We start from the raw sequence: 16,926 nt of genomic DNA on the forward strand, positions 1-16,926 counted from the left end.
AAAAAATATAGGGACAGGGGAAATAAATTCCCAAACAGAAATACTGTCTAATCTGTATGTGGGAGAATTATAAAACAGAGACTAAGTCAGGGAGTTTGGGAGTAAGGTGAAAGAGTGTCTTAAGGTCTCAGGGTTTTTGTCACTACACAATAATTCACACTTTGAGGTTGACCTACTCATTTACTTATGGCATTGAGCATGGTCAGATCAGTTCAATTCAATGCAATCCAATACAATTGATTCAGTACAAATTGATTGAATGTAATATTACGTATTTTAATGAATTAACTTACAGCCATGATACATGTTTTCTAACAGTTTAGCATTAAGTTGGTAGTAGTCTTCAATGAGTTAACATAAGCTGGAGTCTGACTCTTAGTCAGGTCTTTAAAGTGAGAGAGTTAAACACAGGGCCCTGAGACCACAGTGTCCATTTGGACAAGGAGATGTTTTTCTTGGAGATAAGATGCTCAGAGTCCTATTTCTTCCATATGACCAGGTCATATTTAAAAGAACAGACTTAAAGGAAAATACTTTCCAAAGTCAGAACATCACAGAAGGATCCCCCACCCAAGTGTTTGCTCAGTGTCAGGAAGGAGGCAGGCGTGGGTGCAGGACTCATGATGAGAATGAATGCAACATCGCTACTCTGGGTCCTGTCCAAGAAAACACATCGTCTACTTTCTGTCCAATCTTGGTCAGTCTGTCAGTGGGCACTATGACCCCAGCAGGGAAGCATGAAAAGCCAATTTATGAATTATTCAGGTGATCACATTTTAATCCTCAAACCTGGATGTTATCTTGACTAATTGGCACTCAGTTGGGAAAAAAAAAAAAAAAAAACTACAAAATCCTAGGTTTCATATTTATTAGCCAATTGGAAGCAATAGTTCCAGCAAACCTGAACTAAGAAAAATATTTTAAATGCTCATAATCTTCCCTAATTTTATTTTTCTCAATGATTTCATTGCACAAATTTATATATAGAGAAAATAAAAATTCAACATAAACATGAATAAAAAGTATCCGTCAACCTACCATCTAAAAATAATCTAACTAATTTTTTTCCTCTTGAAAATGAACTTATAAATCTTTAAGAAAAAAAAGAAAGTGGACTTATGGTATACCTTGTACCTTTTTAAGACACCTAAATTTGAACCCATTTAAACCTCAGTGTACTTACATCATTTTAATAGCTTTATCATATTCTATTGTATAGAAGTCATAATTTAAACAGTTATTGTTGGACATGTGTATAGTTGCAGATTTTCCAATACTATCAATAATACTGTGATATACTTTTACTTTTTCATTTTAATTCCAGTATATTAATATACAGTGTTATATTACTTTCAGGTATACAGTAACAGTTCAGCAATTCAATGCATTTCTAAGTGTTTAATGGACATTCTTATATTTGAATCTTTGCATACTTCTCTAATTATATCCCTAAAGTTAATTTGAGGGTGGAATTATTGGATCTAAAGGTATAAAACATATATTTAAAGTTTCAACCTAATTGATATTTTTAATTTTCTTTACCATATGCTATATGTCTGTAGCTTCAACTTATTCCATGAGTTGATATACAAAGGTGTAAAGATACCTAAAGTTATACACACCCCCAAGTTCACTGCAGCATTATTTACAATAGACAAGTTGTAGAAACAATCTAAGTGTCTAACCAATGGATAAATGAATAAAGGAAGTACTAATATGTATGTATTACTTAGTCATACCAAAGAATGAAATCTTGCATTTTTAGCAATGTGGATAGACCTGGAAGGCATTATTCTCAGTGAACTAAGACGAAGAAAGACAAATGCCATAGGATCTCATTTATATGTGGACTCTAACACAAATAAAACCACAAAAACAAAACAAAACCAAGCTTAAAGATATAGAGAACACATGGGACTTCACCAGTGGTAGGAAAGAGGGAATAGGAAAATGGGTGAAGGAAATCCAAAAGGTACAAATGTCCAGTTATAAAATAAGTCATGGGAATGTAATGTACAGCATGGTGACTATACTTCCATCTTTATAAGTTGCAGAGAGGGGCACCTGGGTGGCTCAGGTCGTGATCCTAGGGTCCTGGGATCGAGCTCTGCATGGAGCTCCCTGCTCAGTGGGGAGTCTGTATCTCCCACTCTCTCTGCCTTTCCCCCCACTTATGCGTGCGTGCTCCGTCTCTCAAATAAACAAATAAGATCTTTAGAAAATAAGTTGCAGAGAGAACAGATCTTAAAAGTTCTCATCACAAGAAGGGGAATTCTGTAACTATGTGTAATGGTCAATGTTCACCAGACTTTTTGTGGGGATCATTTCATAATGTACACAAATATTGAAACATTATGTTGTATACTTGAAACTGGTACAATGTTGTAGGTCAGTTATACCTCAATAAAAAAAAAAAAAGATATGTAAAAACATTAACCATGAACCAACAAATATATAACTAGACTATTTCATTTTTTGCCAGATTATGCATAGTCTTCATTAATTTATTTCCGATGGTCATCTTTCTGTTAAATTAATGAGATGTTCCCTATCCTAAAAGCTGCTGAAATAACCAGTGATTGTGGTAGCATCTGCACTTAAAGATCTTTTGGGAGGAAAAAAAAAGCTAAAACTATTTCTACCCATGTGTGGAACACATAGGACATGCTACAGATTTTCATGAGTTCTGTGAATTTGAAATTTCTATTTGAGACATTAACAGAACTCACAAGATGAATGAGTTCCTGGATTCCTGGCAGAAAAGAAAAAGTGTTTAAACTTCAACAGAAATACATGTATGCATGGACCAGCTATGCACAATTTTTAAATATTGTGGTAAAATACATAAATTTTACCATCATAACCTTTTTTACTGTATAGTAAGGGATATGAGATGCATTCACAATGTATTACCATCACTTCCATTTATCTTCAGAACTCTTCATATTTTGGAGCAGCAACTCTACACCCATGAAACACTAATTCCGCATTCCCTTTTACATTTAGTCCCGGCAACCACCATTCTGTTTCCTCTGTACTATAGGATTTCGACTTCTCTAAGTACTTCATATAAATGGAATCCTATGGTTTGTCTTTATGCAACAGGCTTATTTCACTTAGCATAGTATCTTCAAGATATATCCATATCGTAGCATGTGTTAGAAATTCCTTCCTTTTCAAGGCTGAGTAATATTCCATTGAATGTATATGTGACATTTTGTTTACTCATTCACAGAGGGACACTTGGGTCACTTCCACAACCCTATAGTCATTTTTGATGAGATTAAATGAGATGAAACAAAAAACTGCTAGGGCTATTATTGATTAAATAAAAATATAAATATCAAATAAGATTTATAGGAGATAACCAATTACATCTTAATAAATCAAAAGCAAAAAGTATGAAAGATACAAAATTATAAAATTTTCAAATTTTCAAATAAGAAAAAATGGCAAACATTTATAGAGTTACAAAAAAATCTATATTTGAGAAATTGTAGAAAAAATGTAACACAGCTTAGTACAGCAACAAAGAATGTAAAAGATAAAAGATTGCAGGAAGAAGAGAAGGGGAAAAGTGAGAATAAAGAATGAAGAATAAAGCAAAAATATAAGTATGATAATAAATGTAAATTAATTATACTTATATATTTAAAAAATGTCTCAGATTTTTAAAAAGATTTATTTATTTGACACAGAGAGAGATCACAAATAGGCAGAAAGGCAGGCAGAGAGAGGGGGAAGCAGGCTCCCTGCTGAGCAGAGAGCCCAATGCAGGGCTCACTCTCAGGACTCTAGGATCAGGACCTGAGCCGAAGGCAGAGGCTTAATGCACTGAGCCACTCAGGTGCCCCATAAAAAATGTCTCAGATTTTTAAATAAGTCTTTTATATATTAACAAAAGATACACCTAACAAAAATAGATGGAGAATTAACAAAATAAGTATTAAGCAAACATCTGGTATATTAATATTGGTATCATAAAAAATGATCTGAATATAAAGTTTTACAATATATAAGCTATGTGTTATGAAGTTGCATGTTTTATACTCACACTTTTTAGTCCCAGAGATCCTGATAATAAAATAAGTATAAACAGGAATTCACTTGTATTTGTGAGTAATCACATAATAGTGATTAATACCCATATTTACTCTCTCATGGAAAGTATACTATGCCCTCCAAGGACACTACGTATTTGGGAATCAAAACAGAAAAAAAAAAAAAATTCATCAAGAATGCCAAAGAGGTTTTGTGGTTTGTTTTTTTTTTTTTAATGACATGAAAGCATTCTACCCAACCTAAGATTTTTTTTTAATAGTTTTTTTTATTATGTTAGTCATCATACAGTACATCATTAGTTTTTGATGTAGTGTTCTATGATCCATTGTTTGCATATAACACCCAGTGCTCCACGCAATTTGTGCCCTCCTTAATAGCCAACCTAAGAATTCTTACATAAGAAAACACCCTCCCCCAGAGACATGAGACAGTACTCATTCATATCACTCCATCGCCGTGGACATAGGCCTTTGATCATTTATTCACCCATTTAAACCTCCATTTATGCATCCTGGGCTTCATCTGTGAAGGACTCTAGCTTTTGTTTTCCCTAGTGGCATTAGTAGGGATTTAAGAAGCAGCCTCTCTATAGAAGTTTCTAGCAATATAAAGGGTAAATGGTTAATTCTGAATAAGATCAGATCATTTTGTCTAATCCAATCTCCTTATTCATGTGGGGCAGCTTATATGTAAACTTCTCACTCACTTAACTTCCACCTTACCCAGTGACACAGTTGATTTTCAGCCATAAGTAGAAGGACCCTCATTACTTGTTCAGTGATGGACATGATGGTTAGAAGAGTTTAAACAATGAACCGAAACTTAAAATCTAGCTCCCTGACTTGAACTTGCTTTGGAGTTCAGTCATTTTTATTTCAATTTTTCCAGATTTATACGTAGAGTTTCAAGAAGTTAAGACCCAGGGCGCCTGGGTGGCTCAGTGGGTTAAAGCCTCTGCCTTCAGCTCAGGTCATGATCCCAGTGTCCTGGGATGGAGCCCTGCAACAGGCTCTCTGCTCCTCAGGGAGCCTGCTTCCTCCTCTCTCTCTCTGCCTACTTCTGATCGCTGTCTGTCAAATAAATAAATACAAATCTTAAAAAAAAGTTAAGACTTCACAGAATTCATAAGATAGAATGAAATGGTCGCATTTGTAAGGTCCGTGGTAGCGTGCAGAACACTGTAGTGTATGGCACTTGATCAGTGAGGGCTATTATCAATATCCTGATTATTGTTTTATTAATATTCCTCCCATGACACCCGCTGCCCTTCTTTAGTTGGTTTAACGTCTTCCAGGAATCGGATCTGTATTTCCTCTTTATTCCTTCTCACATCCACACTGGAGATAGAAATGGAAATGAGGCTGGGGAAGCTGACTCACATTCACTGCTTTGCAGAGTCAACCCCATTTGTGCCCCCAGCATCAGTTCCTGAGCTACCGTGCATCTCGGGGGCTTAGGACTTCTGCTTGTTAGATACTAAATTACTGCCCCCAGAAAGTGACAAGTCTCACTTTGCAATCTTTTTGCCACAATAAAACTCACTCGATAAAAACAAAAGGAGCCATGGAAATGCAGGGTTTGGGGGATCGTAAAGCACGTGTATCTGTTACCAGTCCTTTGTGTTTTACGCAAGTGGCAGCATTCGGGGAGTTAATGCTTAAAAAGTAGACCGCTCTTGTTAATGAGACAGATTATTTAGGAAAACAGAACTGTCACTATTGCTTGCCGTGTAAAGCGGTGGATTTGTAACTTTTGAACGTTGGCTGCATTAGTAAAAACATCATTTATTCAAATTGAGATGTTCCCCAGAGCTGCACTTTGGTTAATAAAGATAAAAACCCTTATGCTGGTTGTCAGATGTTATCTTCCTATCCTGGGAACCCTTCCAACAGCAACCTGGGAACTTCCGAAATCATCTGCTTAGTGGGGGATCTTCATGTGTGTTTTTCAGAACCCCAGGTGGGCTTTTCTTAACTGATCCTAGGGGCATCTCCTAGGAGAACCTAAAGATCCAGACATACATGATTTGATAAAGTGTGGAACTAAAGGGAATAAAAAACAAACAATCTCAGACCCAGAGCAAACTTGCATGTTTTCATTTAAAATATTATACAGTTTCCCGTGGTGCAAGGGATAGCGCATTGGACTTCTAAAATATTATACAGTTTCCATTTAAAATATTATACAGTTTTCAATCTCCTTTAAAAAAACAAAAACAAAAACAAAAACAACTCTTCACAGCCAAACTTCCTCCTTCTCCAGGATCTCACCTCTCCATCACTCATCAGTTTTCACTGAAATCAAGAAGAGGCTCCTTGTCACCAAGCCAAATAAATAGTTTTAGTCCTTTTATACTTTATTAGAAGAATTTGGCATTATCAGTACATCCCTGCTTCTTTAAAAACCAAAGTCAATTAGTTTCCATGATTCTGTACCATTCTAGTTTCCCTCCTACTGCTCTTGCTAAATTTGTTCCCCTACACCCACAGTCATTCAATGCTGGTATCCCTTAAGGTTCAGTCCAAGCCCTGCTCTTTCCTCCTCCTGTTCACTCCCCTAGAAGACCTCACCTACACCAACACATGGAATGTCATCTCTTTGTAGGCAACACTCTGATTCAGTCAGCTCCCTGAGCTCTGAACTCCCCTGACCAACTGAACTCTGACAGCCTCCAAAAGATCTCAAAGTCTTCACAGACTTCAAGATGTCCAGCCCCAACGTTTGAATTTCCTCCCCAAAGATAGGTCTTCTTCAAAATCACTGTGTGTTTTGTTTTCCACAAGCCAGAAGGTTGAGTCATCCTTAAATTGCTCTCTCTTGTACTTCATATCCAAACTACCAACATGGATTGCCTATTTTAACTCTTAGATGTTGTTCTTATCTACTTATCTCTTTCTACTTCCAGACCCTAACTCAGGGCTTGACATGAGCATAACTCAGTACTTTTGAATTAGAAGAGTCTCTCATCAATACTCCACTAAATCCTGGCCTGTTGCTAAGCTTCTGAATTGATTGCTTTAATCCAAATTTGCCCCACTGTATGAATTCTCCATTTTACCACTAAGTTGGATGCTTTCCCAAACATAATAAGATCATGTCATCTCCCTTTCCTCAGCTCAAATAATTTAAATTTTTGATCTTCAAGAATCATGTCAATTAACCAATCCCTCTTTATAGACCCATTGTACCCCCTGCCTCCTTCTTCTCATTGTGACAACCACTGGTCTGCTCTCTGCTCTTGACACCTGTTATACCCCCTGAACATACAGTGTCTTTTATCTGGTCCTAGGTACTCTCAGTCACCTAATTCACATGCACCCATCCTTAATGCAAGCTCATTTCTTACTCCTTTAGGAATATTCACAGTGACCTGACAAGATCAATCATTTCCATTATATGCTCTAATGATACAGAAATTAAGTTATAACTAGCTATCATGTAATTTTTCTATATTTGATTAATATTTGTAACCTCCCCTTAAAATATATTTCCCAGAGTGCAAGTTCATTATGGGTAGGATACTTGGTTATCTCCCCTTTGTATTTCCAGAAAGAACTAACTTACTATCATTTATATGATATTGAGATTTATTTAAATATCTATATATCCAGTTTAGTTTATACAACATAATGTGAGTGTGTGTGAGTGTGAGTGTGTGTGTGTGTGTGTGTGTGTGTGTGTGTGTATGTATTTTGACTTGGACAATTCTATTTCTCTGGGGCTTAATTCCCTTACCCATTTAGTGGGGCTAACATCATAATATCTAGTCTTTCCACATCTAGATATTTAATCTCTCTCATAATGGAAATATAGAGAACAAAATTATACCAGGTTACCATTTCTCATATATCAAACTGGTAAAAAAAAAAAAAAAAAAGATAAACATGCACTGTTGATAAAGAGGTAGAGAAACGGTTACTCTGACACTCGTGATGATCTTTAGAATGTACTTGGCTTTAAACTTCTAGAGATTTTGTCAATATTCAACAGAACTATATGTATGCTCACATTAGGTCTAAGAAATCGAACTTCTAGGAATTTCTCTGAAGATGTATCTCCAAAAATAGAAAAATTCATATGTAGGAATATTCATTGCAAAATTGATTATAAATTAGAAATACTGCAAACTTATATACTCATACACTGAAGAGGGGTTCAGTAAATTATCATAAATCTACATAATGGAATACTATGCAGCCAGAATAAAAGAATGGGGATGAAAAAGATTTATGATATGGATTGATTTTCAGGATATATAATTAGGTAAAAAATTTAAAACATAAAAAATTTATACAAAGTATGCTATTCTTTGTGTAAGGCAGAGGAGATAAGATATACTTCTATCTTTTAACTGTACATGTAGAAACACAGGAAGCATAAACTAGAGCTTAATGAAACTGAGAAACTCACAGGACATGGGTAAGAAAGATGGAAAGTATGGAAGTATAGGGTGGGGAATACTGTTTCTCTGATGAAACATTTAACAGTTTAACTTTTACAACTATGTTCATGTTTCAAATCCTCAAAAAAGGAAAATATAAATATGTACAAGGGGAACACTAAAACATAGTAGAAATAGAAGCACATTTTATAAACCCTATTTGAAGAAATAATGCAACCATACTGGAGGGAAAGAGAAAAAGAACTAAATCAGGTAACTTTTCAGTAGATTATATGGTTTAGGCTAAAGATGACATTTTAAGATATGTTGAGCTCTGTTTGGTAGGTTTCTTTTTCACAAAATAATGGGTTAACAATTGTGAAAACTACTTTGTGTATTCTTGATCAAAACAATTAACTAACTATATTACAGAAAATGGGAGCCAGGTTTCTTAGTGTCATAAAAGGGAGTTACAAATACTGAGAAGGAGAAGGACATTATGAACTCTTTAATATTCAGCTGAAATTGGAGGCATTGGTGTGAACTGATGATTTTAATATAGTTAAAGAAATAGTTATAGAGGTTTGGGGTTGTATATGCATGTTCACATGTATGTATATGTGTATATGATTGAATGTATAGGCATGTATCAATACGGACATGTTGAGAAATACATATAAATATGAGTGTATATGTATTATGGTATACTTATTTGTGCACACATTTGGTTCCTAAGTCTGTGCACTGACAAGAGACTGGAACCTAAGTAGCAATGAGCACACCTAGTGGTCATATTTTGGTTTTTCATATCATCTTCCACTTAAAGAATCTAGAATACTTGAGAGAAATGGCTGGTTTCAGGGATAGGATGGAAGAGAATCAGATGTGCCTAGAATATTATTTCATGTCATAAAATAAACAGGTACTTGAATGCCAGCTTCATGGGGCACCACATGCTAAATCTTGTACCATTTGAGCCCATCTAAATAAATACTAGTAGTAGAGTTTTTAATCCATATGATAAAATAAAAATCCATGACTCCATTTGGGTATAAATAAAGTTCTTCTTTACAATAAAAATTTCAATAGTAAAAGTGGAAGGAATGATGGAATTAGGAAATCACCTTTTGGCAATCATTATACTTGTTTCAGGCAAAAATCATTAATGGATGCGGAAACTGGTGGGTGAAAAACTGATGCATAAGGGCAGGCTTGCATTGTTTCTGTCTTAGTCTGCTGAGGCTGCCACAGCAAAACAGCAATGATTGCATTGTTTAAACAGACGTTGCTCACAGTTCTACATACTAGGAATTCTAAGATCAAGGTTCCAACATATTTGGCTCCTGTTCAGTCATTTTTCTGGCTTTCACATGACCATCTTCTTGCTGTCTTCATATGACCAGTGATCTATGGGTTGGGGGAAAGAGAGGATGGAAAAGAGCATTAGTGTTTGTCTCTATTCTTATAAGGACACTTGTCTCACCATGTGGAGCTGCACCCTCATTTAAACCTAATACATCCAAAAGGCCCTACCTCCCCATGTCATCACACTGGGGTTTAGTTCAACTTATAAAATTTTGGGAAGGGACACTGCCAGTCCATAGAGGCTTCCAAATAGATCTTACCAAGATATTTGTAAAAGGGGCAACATAGTAGCTATACTTTGGAGACACCAGGAGATCATAGTTAATATTCATCCGAAATATAATAGTTCAGTATCACCTGCCTGGGGACGAGATACACTGAGAAGGACAGAACATCACGGATATGGAATTCCAGCACTAATGATCTGAATTTAGTCATTTGGAAACATCAGGCAAGCCCAAATTTAGGGAAATTCTAGAAAACAATTCGACAAATTCTTGTTTTGGGCTATTCAAAAATATCAATGTCATGAAACAATATGAAGAAGACTTCCCGATTAAAGGCAGGTAAAGAAATAGGACAACTGATTGGAACAAATGATCTAAAGATTTCCTTTGGGCATGATTGGAACAGTGGTAAAACTAAATATTTTATCCATACTAAATTCCTGATATTGGTAACTTCACTGTGGTTATACAAAAGAATGTTCTTGTTCTTAGACAGTATGCTCTGACAGGAAAAAGGGGGGAAAAAAAACAAACCAAAACAAAAATACAAGCTCCATGAGCACAAGGACCATACATATTTTGGGGGGCAATCTTTGTGAATTTGTCAGTCATAACTGAGACTGTTAAGGCAGATGTAGAAGAAAGCAAAGAATCAAGTCAGACAGGAAAACCTGGGAGCCAGAGAGAGGGTGACATCAGACCAGAGCAGAGTCCCATGTCCTCAGTAAGGAAGGCTCACCGGCCCCAGAGGCGGCAGCCTGTCAGACCCAGCATCAGGCAAGGAACCCCTTCTGTGGTTGCAGGAAGCAATTATCTCCACCCTGAACATCTAGCTGCCTAGTGCCTAAGAACAGTGCAGGTTTTGCATGATGGCAATGCTACTTAAAGCCCAGTCCAGTTTAAATGCCAAGTGGAAGGCTAAGCTAAGAATAAAAGGACTGGTAGACTGATTTGGGTCTGGAAATCTTTTTAGTAATAATGTCTTCTATCCAGTCAGCCATATGTGTCCAAATGGATGGGAAACAGCATGTAGAAGCTGTGCAGTGGTTGGTACAGATGGTTCTGCTCTCGGGGGCTCCCAGTCAGAGAAGCCTACGTGTGATCAACATAACATCTTTTATCAGAATCCTTTTTTAATTAAAGGATGTTGAAGGGATAGGTGATATAGGAGATATAGTACAATCTCTTTATGGCTCTTTTGATGAAAATTCATCAGAATGTATTTGTTCTTTAAGGAACAGGTTTTCCACTATTATAAAATGAAATCATCACATGAGGTCTGAAAGAGGAAAAAAAAAATCATGGGGGAGAGGAGAAGAGAGAACAAAGGGGCTCCTGCTCTGGGCCATGATAATAATGAGCATGTAGAGTAGCTTTTAGCCATGATCTGCCTCTTCCAAGAGTCTGCCTGATTATCACTCTTTCTAAATGACAAGAGGATTCAGATTCCAGAAAAAAAAAAAATTCCCTTTAGAATGGTGGTATTCATTTTCTTCCTAGTACAAACCATAATATATGAATGTGTCCTATAGAAGTATCTATGTGCATAATACAACAAAAGCCACATTTTCATGTAACTGAACATTTGATATCACTAAAGTGTTTAGAAATTATATTCTCATTACTTTTTCTTTGAATTCCTGTAGACAACTCCAAAGATAACTTAAACATTGAAAGATTTTATTGGGCAGTAAAATTTCAAAACATAGTGGATTGAAACAAGTATTTGCTATTACTGAGGAGTCCCTAGGTAAGGGGAATTTTCACAGGACTCCGTTGTGCTGGAGCTCATGTTTCTGCTGGTGGCTTGTTGTTCTGGATTGGCCTTGGCTGGAACAACTGGGACTTTCCTTCATGTCATCTCTCATGTCCCAGCAGATTAGCTAGGACATCTTATAATGAAAGTGGTGAGGTTCCAAGAGAGAGGGAGCACACAAAACCTCTTGAGACCCGCCCTCAACTTAATGATGAATTCCATTGCCCAAAGCAAGTCAAAATCTAGCCCAGATTTAAGGGTTGGGAAGATATAAAACAACGATTTATGATGATGGAGAGAGCTGTAAATGCATTCACACACTTCAAAGGATGTGAATTCGGGGAAGAGTGGATGACTGGAGTTGTTTAAACCTTGCATGTATTATCACCGTATACCTTCTCATCTTAAAACAGAGTTGGTGTGTCAGGCCCACCCCGGTGATCCAGGGCTCTCTGTATAAGGCCCTAAGCTCAATCACATATTCAGCAGTCCCTTTCACCATGAAATAGAACATTTTCACCAGTTCCGAGGATTGGATCATGTATATATTTGGGTGGATATTATTCTTACCACAAAAGGAATAAAAAAAAAAAAGATTGAAATTAAAATGCTAGAAATAACACAGTTTACACACAGATACATATATGGTGTTTTCAAAGAACTTCAATGATCTGATACATTCTCAGTAAGGTGATCACAACACAGGAACTATCAGCAAATTTGAAAATGGGTCAACATAAATTGTCTAAAGTAAAACAAAAAAGGAAAAGAAGGATAGAATCCTATGCACATCTAAGAACATGGGACAGTATCTTATATTTAATATATATGTAATTGAGGTCCCAAAAAGAGGAGAGGGAAAAACTTTTGCTCAAGAAATATTTGAAGTGTCGGGGGCACCTGGGTGGCTCAGTGGGTTAGGCCGCTGCCTTTGGCTCAGGTCATGATCTCAGGGTCCTGGGATCGAGTCCCGCATCGGGCTCTCTGCTCAGTAGGGAGCCTGCTTCCCTCTCTCTCTCCCTCTGCCTGCCTCTCTGCCTACTTGTGATCTCTCTCTGTCAAATAAATAAAAATCTTAAAAAAAAAAAGAAATATTTGAAGTGTTGAGGAGTGTATGTGCTATGGTGAGTGCTGTAAAATGTGTAAACCTGGCGATTCACAGACCTGTACTCCTGGGGATAAAAATACATTTTATGTTTATAAAAAAATTTAAAATAAAAAAAGAAATATTAAAATGAGTGTAAAATTAAAAAAGAAATATTTGAAGTGTTAATGGCCAAAATTTTTCCAAAGTTAATTAACAACAACAAACCAGATAGAAGCAGCTTAGAAATCCCTATTCAGAATTTGAAAGATAAAAACTAACAAAAAAAACCCCAAACAAGATTAAACCAAAGCAAACAGATATACACACAGGCATATCATAGACAAGCTCCTGAAACAAAAAGAAAAGAATAACCTTTTGGGTAGCCAGAGGAAAAAGAAATATAAAATAAAGAAAAAAATATGGATTCCTACAGATCCCTTTTCAGAACTTAGGGAACTAGAAAACAAAGAAGCAACATCTTTAAAGTTTTAAAGGGGGAGGTAAACAAAGAGCATAAGAGCTATCTGGTAAGAGTTCTATAATCGTAAAATAGATCTTTGAAAAATCAATCAAGGAAAGACTTTTTCAAATAATCAAATAGACCTAAGAATTAATTGCCAGAATAACTTAAATATTGCAGAAATGTGTTCAACCATATGACTGCTTTATTTATTCAACCATATGACTGCTACCCTATTTTCAGCAGTAAATTTGAAAAGTAACTTATCCATCATAAACACTCTCAAAATGAAATTTGAAAAGCATTTCCTTAATGCAATCAAGAGCATCTATGAAAAACCTACAGTTAATATCCTCTACTGAATGGTGAAATACTGAATGCTTTCTTCTCAAGGTTGGGAACAAAATGTATTGGATCCCTGCCCCCTCTTCTATTCATTATGACACTGGAGGTCCCAATCTTAGAAATAAATGTTTTCAGGAACAATTTTATAAAACCTAAGAAACAACTACTAGAACAAGAAAATGCATTTAGCAAGATTGTAGAATGATATTACTATCTAAAAATCAATAGAATTTTATAGTATATTGTAAACAATAAAAGAAATGAAATATTTCCACAGGTTTGAATGAAAACTCAGTGAATGTTAACATTTATAAACGTTAATATATAAATCTTACCTAAATGGGGAGGGAGCAAAAACTAAACAAACATTGAACTTTAGTGATTAAATATGAACTTTAGTGATTAAATATTTAGGATTAAGTATAATGACATATGTAATTTAAATCCATTAACAATAAGATGGAGAAAGTTATGGATTATGGCTGGATGCATAGTGTAGTAAAATGTTTGTGGTACAATGTAGGTGAATATTCAGAGGTTTGCTGTAAGCTTGAAGATAATGATGTACTTACTAAGCCAGAAATTTGGAGGACATAGTAGGAGACATATGGTTGTAAGCTTTAAAAAAACTGGGAAAGCAAGGTGACTATTTGTGACTGTACTGGAGAAGTCACAAAAAAAATTATAACCTCTGAATTTTAAATCCCAACTTAAATTATTATCAAGGAATTAGAGTGCATCTTTAATATTCCCCAAATATTTTCTATTTTCTTATATCTGCAAGGATGACTTTACTGATAATTGCACAGTAAAATCTATTACTTCGTATTGCAGAATTACAACATAAATTGAATTCACAGACTTGCTGCATTTGTCTTATCATAAACAAGGCATTGATAGAGACAGAGTGAGGTTCTGAAAGGTTGGTGGGACTAGCTGGATGGACTTGGAGGTTAAAACTCTTGAAGCGGAATCTTTCTGACTCTGTTCAGAAATATCCTGACTTACAATATCAAAGAAGCCTAGCCTCTCCTTCTCCACCTAAAAATCCTATAATAAGTTCACTGCTGGAATAGCTAGTGGGGTTTTAATTTCCTGACCACACTCTAATACACAATTCTGATCTCTTTTTTATTCTTCATAAATAGTTTTAAGACGTGGGGCAAAAAAGTGATAATAATTACCCATTTTCTCCTAAAAATCTGGCTGTTGTTTATTCCTTACTTTCTGAGCATATCACAGGGTCAGACTTTGCTTAGGAGTTTATTATGTTAAAAAAAAAAAAATCCCAAACCTTGGTATTTCTTAAGTGTAGAGAAAATCTTTTGATATAGTATGGACACCACACGATCTATATTTTTACACCTTTTTTTGAATATTTTTCTTACAGTGACAGGAGCTGTTTGCCAAGCCAATTCCTCAATTCAACTCATTACCTTCCGTCCAATTTCAGACCTCCTCTTTTATTTCCTACCATCACCATTACAAATATGTAGAACAAGTGCTGGTAAACATTTTATGAAGACTCATTAAATATTTTATACTTGTAGGTTTAAAGGCTTTGTGGTCTCTGGTGGGACTATTCAAACTCTACCACCATAGCACAAAAGCATCTACAGACAATACGTAAACACAGGGGCATGGTTGTGTTCCAATAAAACTTTACAAAAACAGGCAGCTGGCCCCAAGGAAGTACTAGGCTTAGTCCTGATGTAAGCATTATGCCTAATAATTTTTAGCTTCTATGCCTAATCAAATTCCTAATTCAAATCAGTTCAGTAACATTTACTGAATGCATGCTATTTACCTGATGTAGTACAAATCTTATTTCCACAGCAAATTTCATGTCTACCACAAGAAAGCCATTGGACTGAGGTAAATTTCATGCTGATCAAGTCAACCCAAACCCATGCCTTAAGGTTAAAAATGGAAACCTAAGGATAACCAGTCACAAACCACCAAGTAGACGTTCTTAAATAATATAGCCACTTCAGCAAGAGGCCATCAAATGATTTCCTTGATTTGCTTCTTTATTAAATCTTTCCCCTAGTTCCTCTCAGTGGGACACTGCAAACCACTTCCGGTTTGGCTATGCCTAATTCGGATGAATTTTTGCTCAAATAAACTCTCAAAATTTATAATATGCTTAGGTTTTTCTTTCAACAACACTCTTATGATATTTTCTTTTTTTTTTCAAGTTTTTATTTAAATTCCATTTAGTTAACAAACAGTGGTATTAGTTTCAGGTTTACGGTCTCATTTTCAAGAGGCTCCTACTTAGTCTTCTCATTTCTTTCAACACTGTCCAGATTGTATTTGAAAAGATTTGTTATCTCAGATATTTTGTACACCACCGACCATGTCAACACAGCCCAATTCATGGGTAAAGAGGGTTAAAAAGAAAACCACAGGCCCCCAAATGGAGTCATTTACATGAAAGCCCTATATCAGTAAGCCAAAACTTACTGCCTAATCTAACTGCAGTTTCAATGGCCTCAGGAATATAACATTTCACCAGCCAAACTGGACTTTCTGGGTCAACACCGGAGGTAATTCATTGATAAGCCCCTTCCATTCCCAGAGGAGGGGGACCTTGCCTAAAATAATGCAGAGTTTGCTAATAACTTCCTTTTTCCTCGCTCTGTCTTTATAAACCTTCCATCCCTTTCTGCAGTTGGATAGAGCTCCTTTCTATTTGCTGGATAGGATGCCACCCAGTTCATAGATCATTTCATGAAGCCAGGTTTATCTTTAAATTTACTGTTGAATTACTTTAAATTTTGCTTTTTAACAAGAGAGAACTCATACCATGTCTCAGTGGCCATCTGGCTTCCGTTGTTGTAGTCTTATTATAGAAGAACACAAAACACCTGAGTAAGCATAATTGTACAATTACCCCCACTGTTGTTTTCAGAAAGGTCATTATCTCTAATGTAAATGGTATTATTCAAAAGAGATAATTTAAGTGCTCTTACATGAATACGTAGTTTATGCACACATGTAATAATTGGCCTTTGCCTCAGCTGTTCATGATTTTGGTAATGTAATGCATTTCTCCCTGGGTCCTACTGATGGCAGCTGCCAGTATCTTCATAAAAAATATCTTGATAAAAAAATGCTAGAAGCAACAGCACTGGATGCTGATTTTTTTTGTTGATGAAGAAAGAGCCCTAAGATCTGACTTATCCAGAATCATTTTTATTTGGCAAAATTTGGTCTGCTTTGGGTTGAGAAAAAAATCTG

At 35.8% G+C, this 16,926-nt stretch overlaps 1 long non-coding RNA gene across 3 annotated transcripts in view; it reads left to right on the forward strand.

Moving 5' to 3' along the window:
• Nucleotides 1-15,808, forward strand: part of LOC125084876 (uncharacterized) — a 43,458-nt gene extending 27,650 nt beyond the window's left edge. For all 3 annotated transcript variants that reach the window (XR_007122722.1, XR_007122721.1, XR_007122720.1), the window contains exon 6: nucleotides 15,520-15,808. This is a non-coding gene — a long non-coding RNA (uncharacterized LOC125084876). The remainder of the gene's footprint in view (nucleotides 1-15,519) is intronic.
• Nucleotides 15,809-16,926: the final 1,118 nt, after the last annotated feature.

Source organism: Lutra lutra, chromosome 14 (genome assembly GCF_902655055.1).
Source record: "Lutra lutra chromosome 14, mLutLut1.2, whole genome shotgun sequence".
In the NCBI taxonomy this organism is placed as follows: Eukaryota; Metazoa; Chordata; class Mammalia; order Carnivora; family Mustelidae; genus Lutra; species Lutra lutra.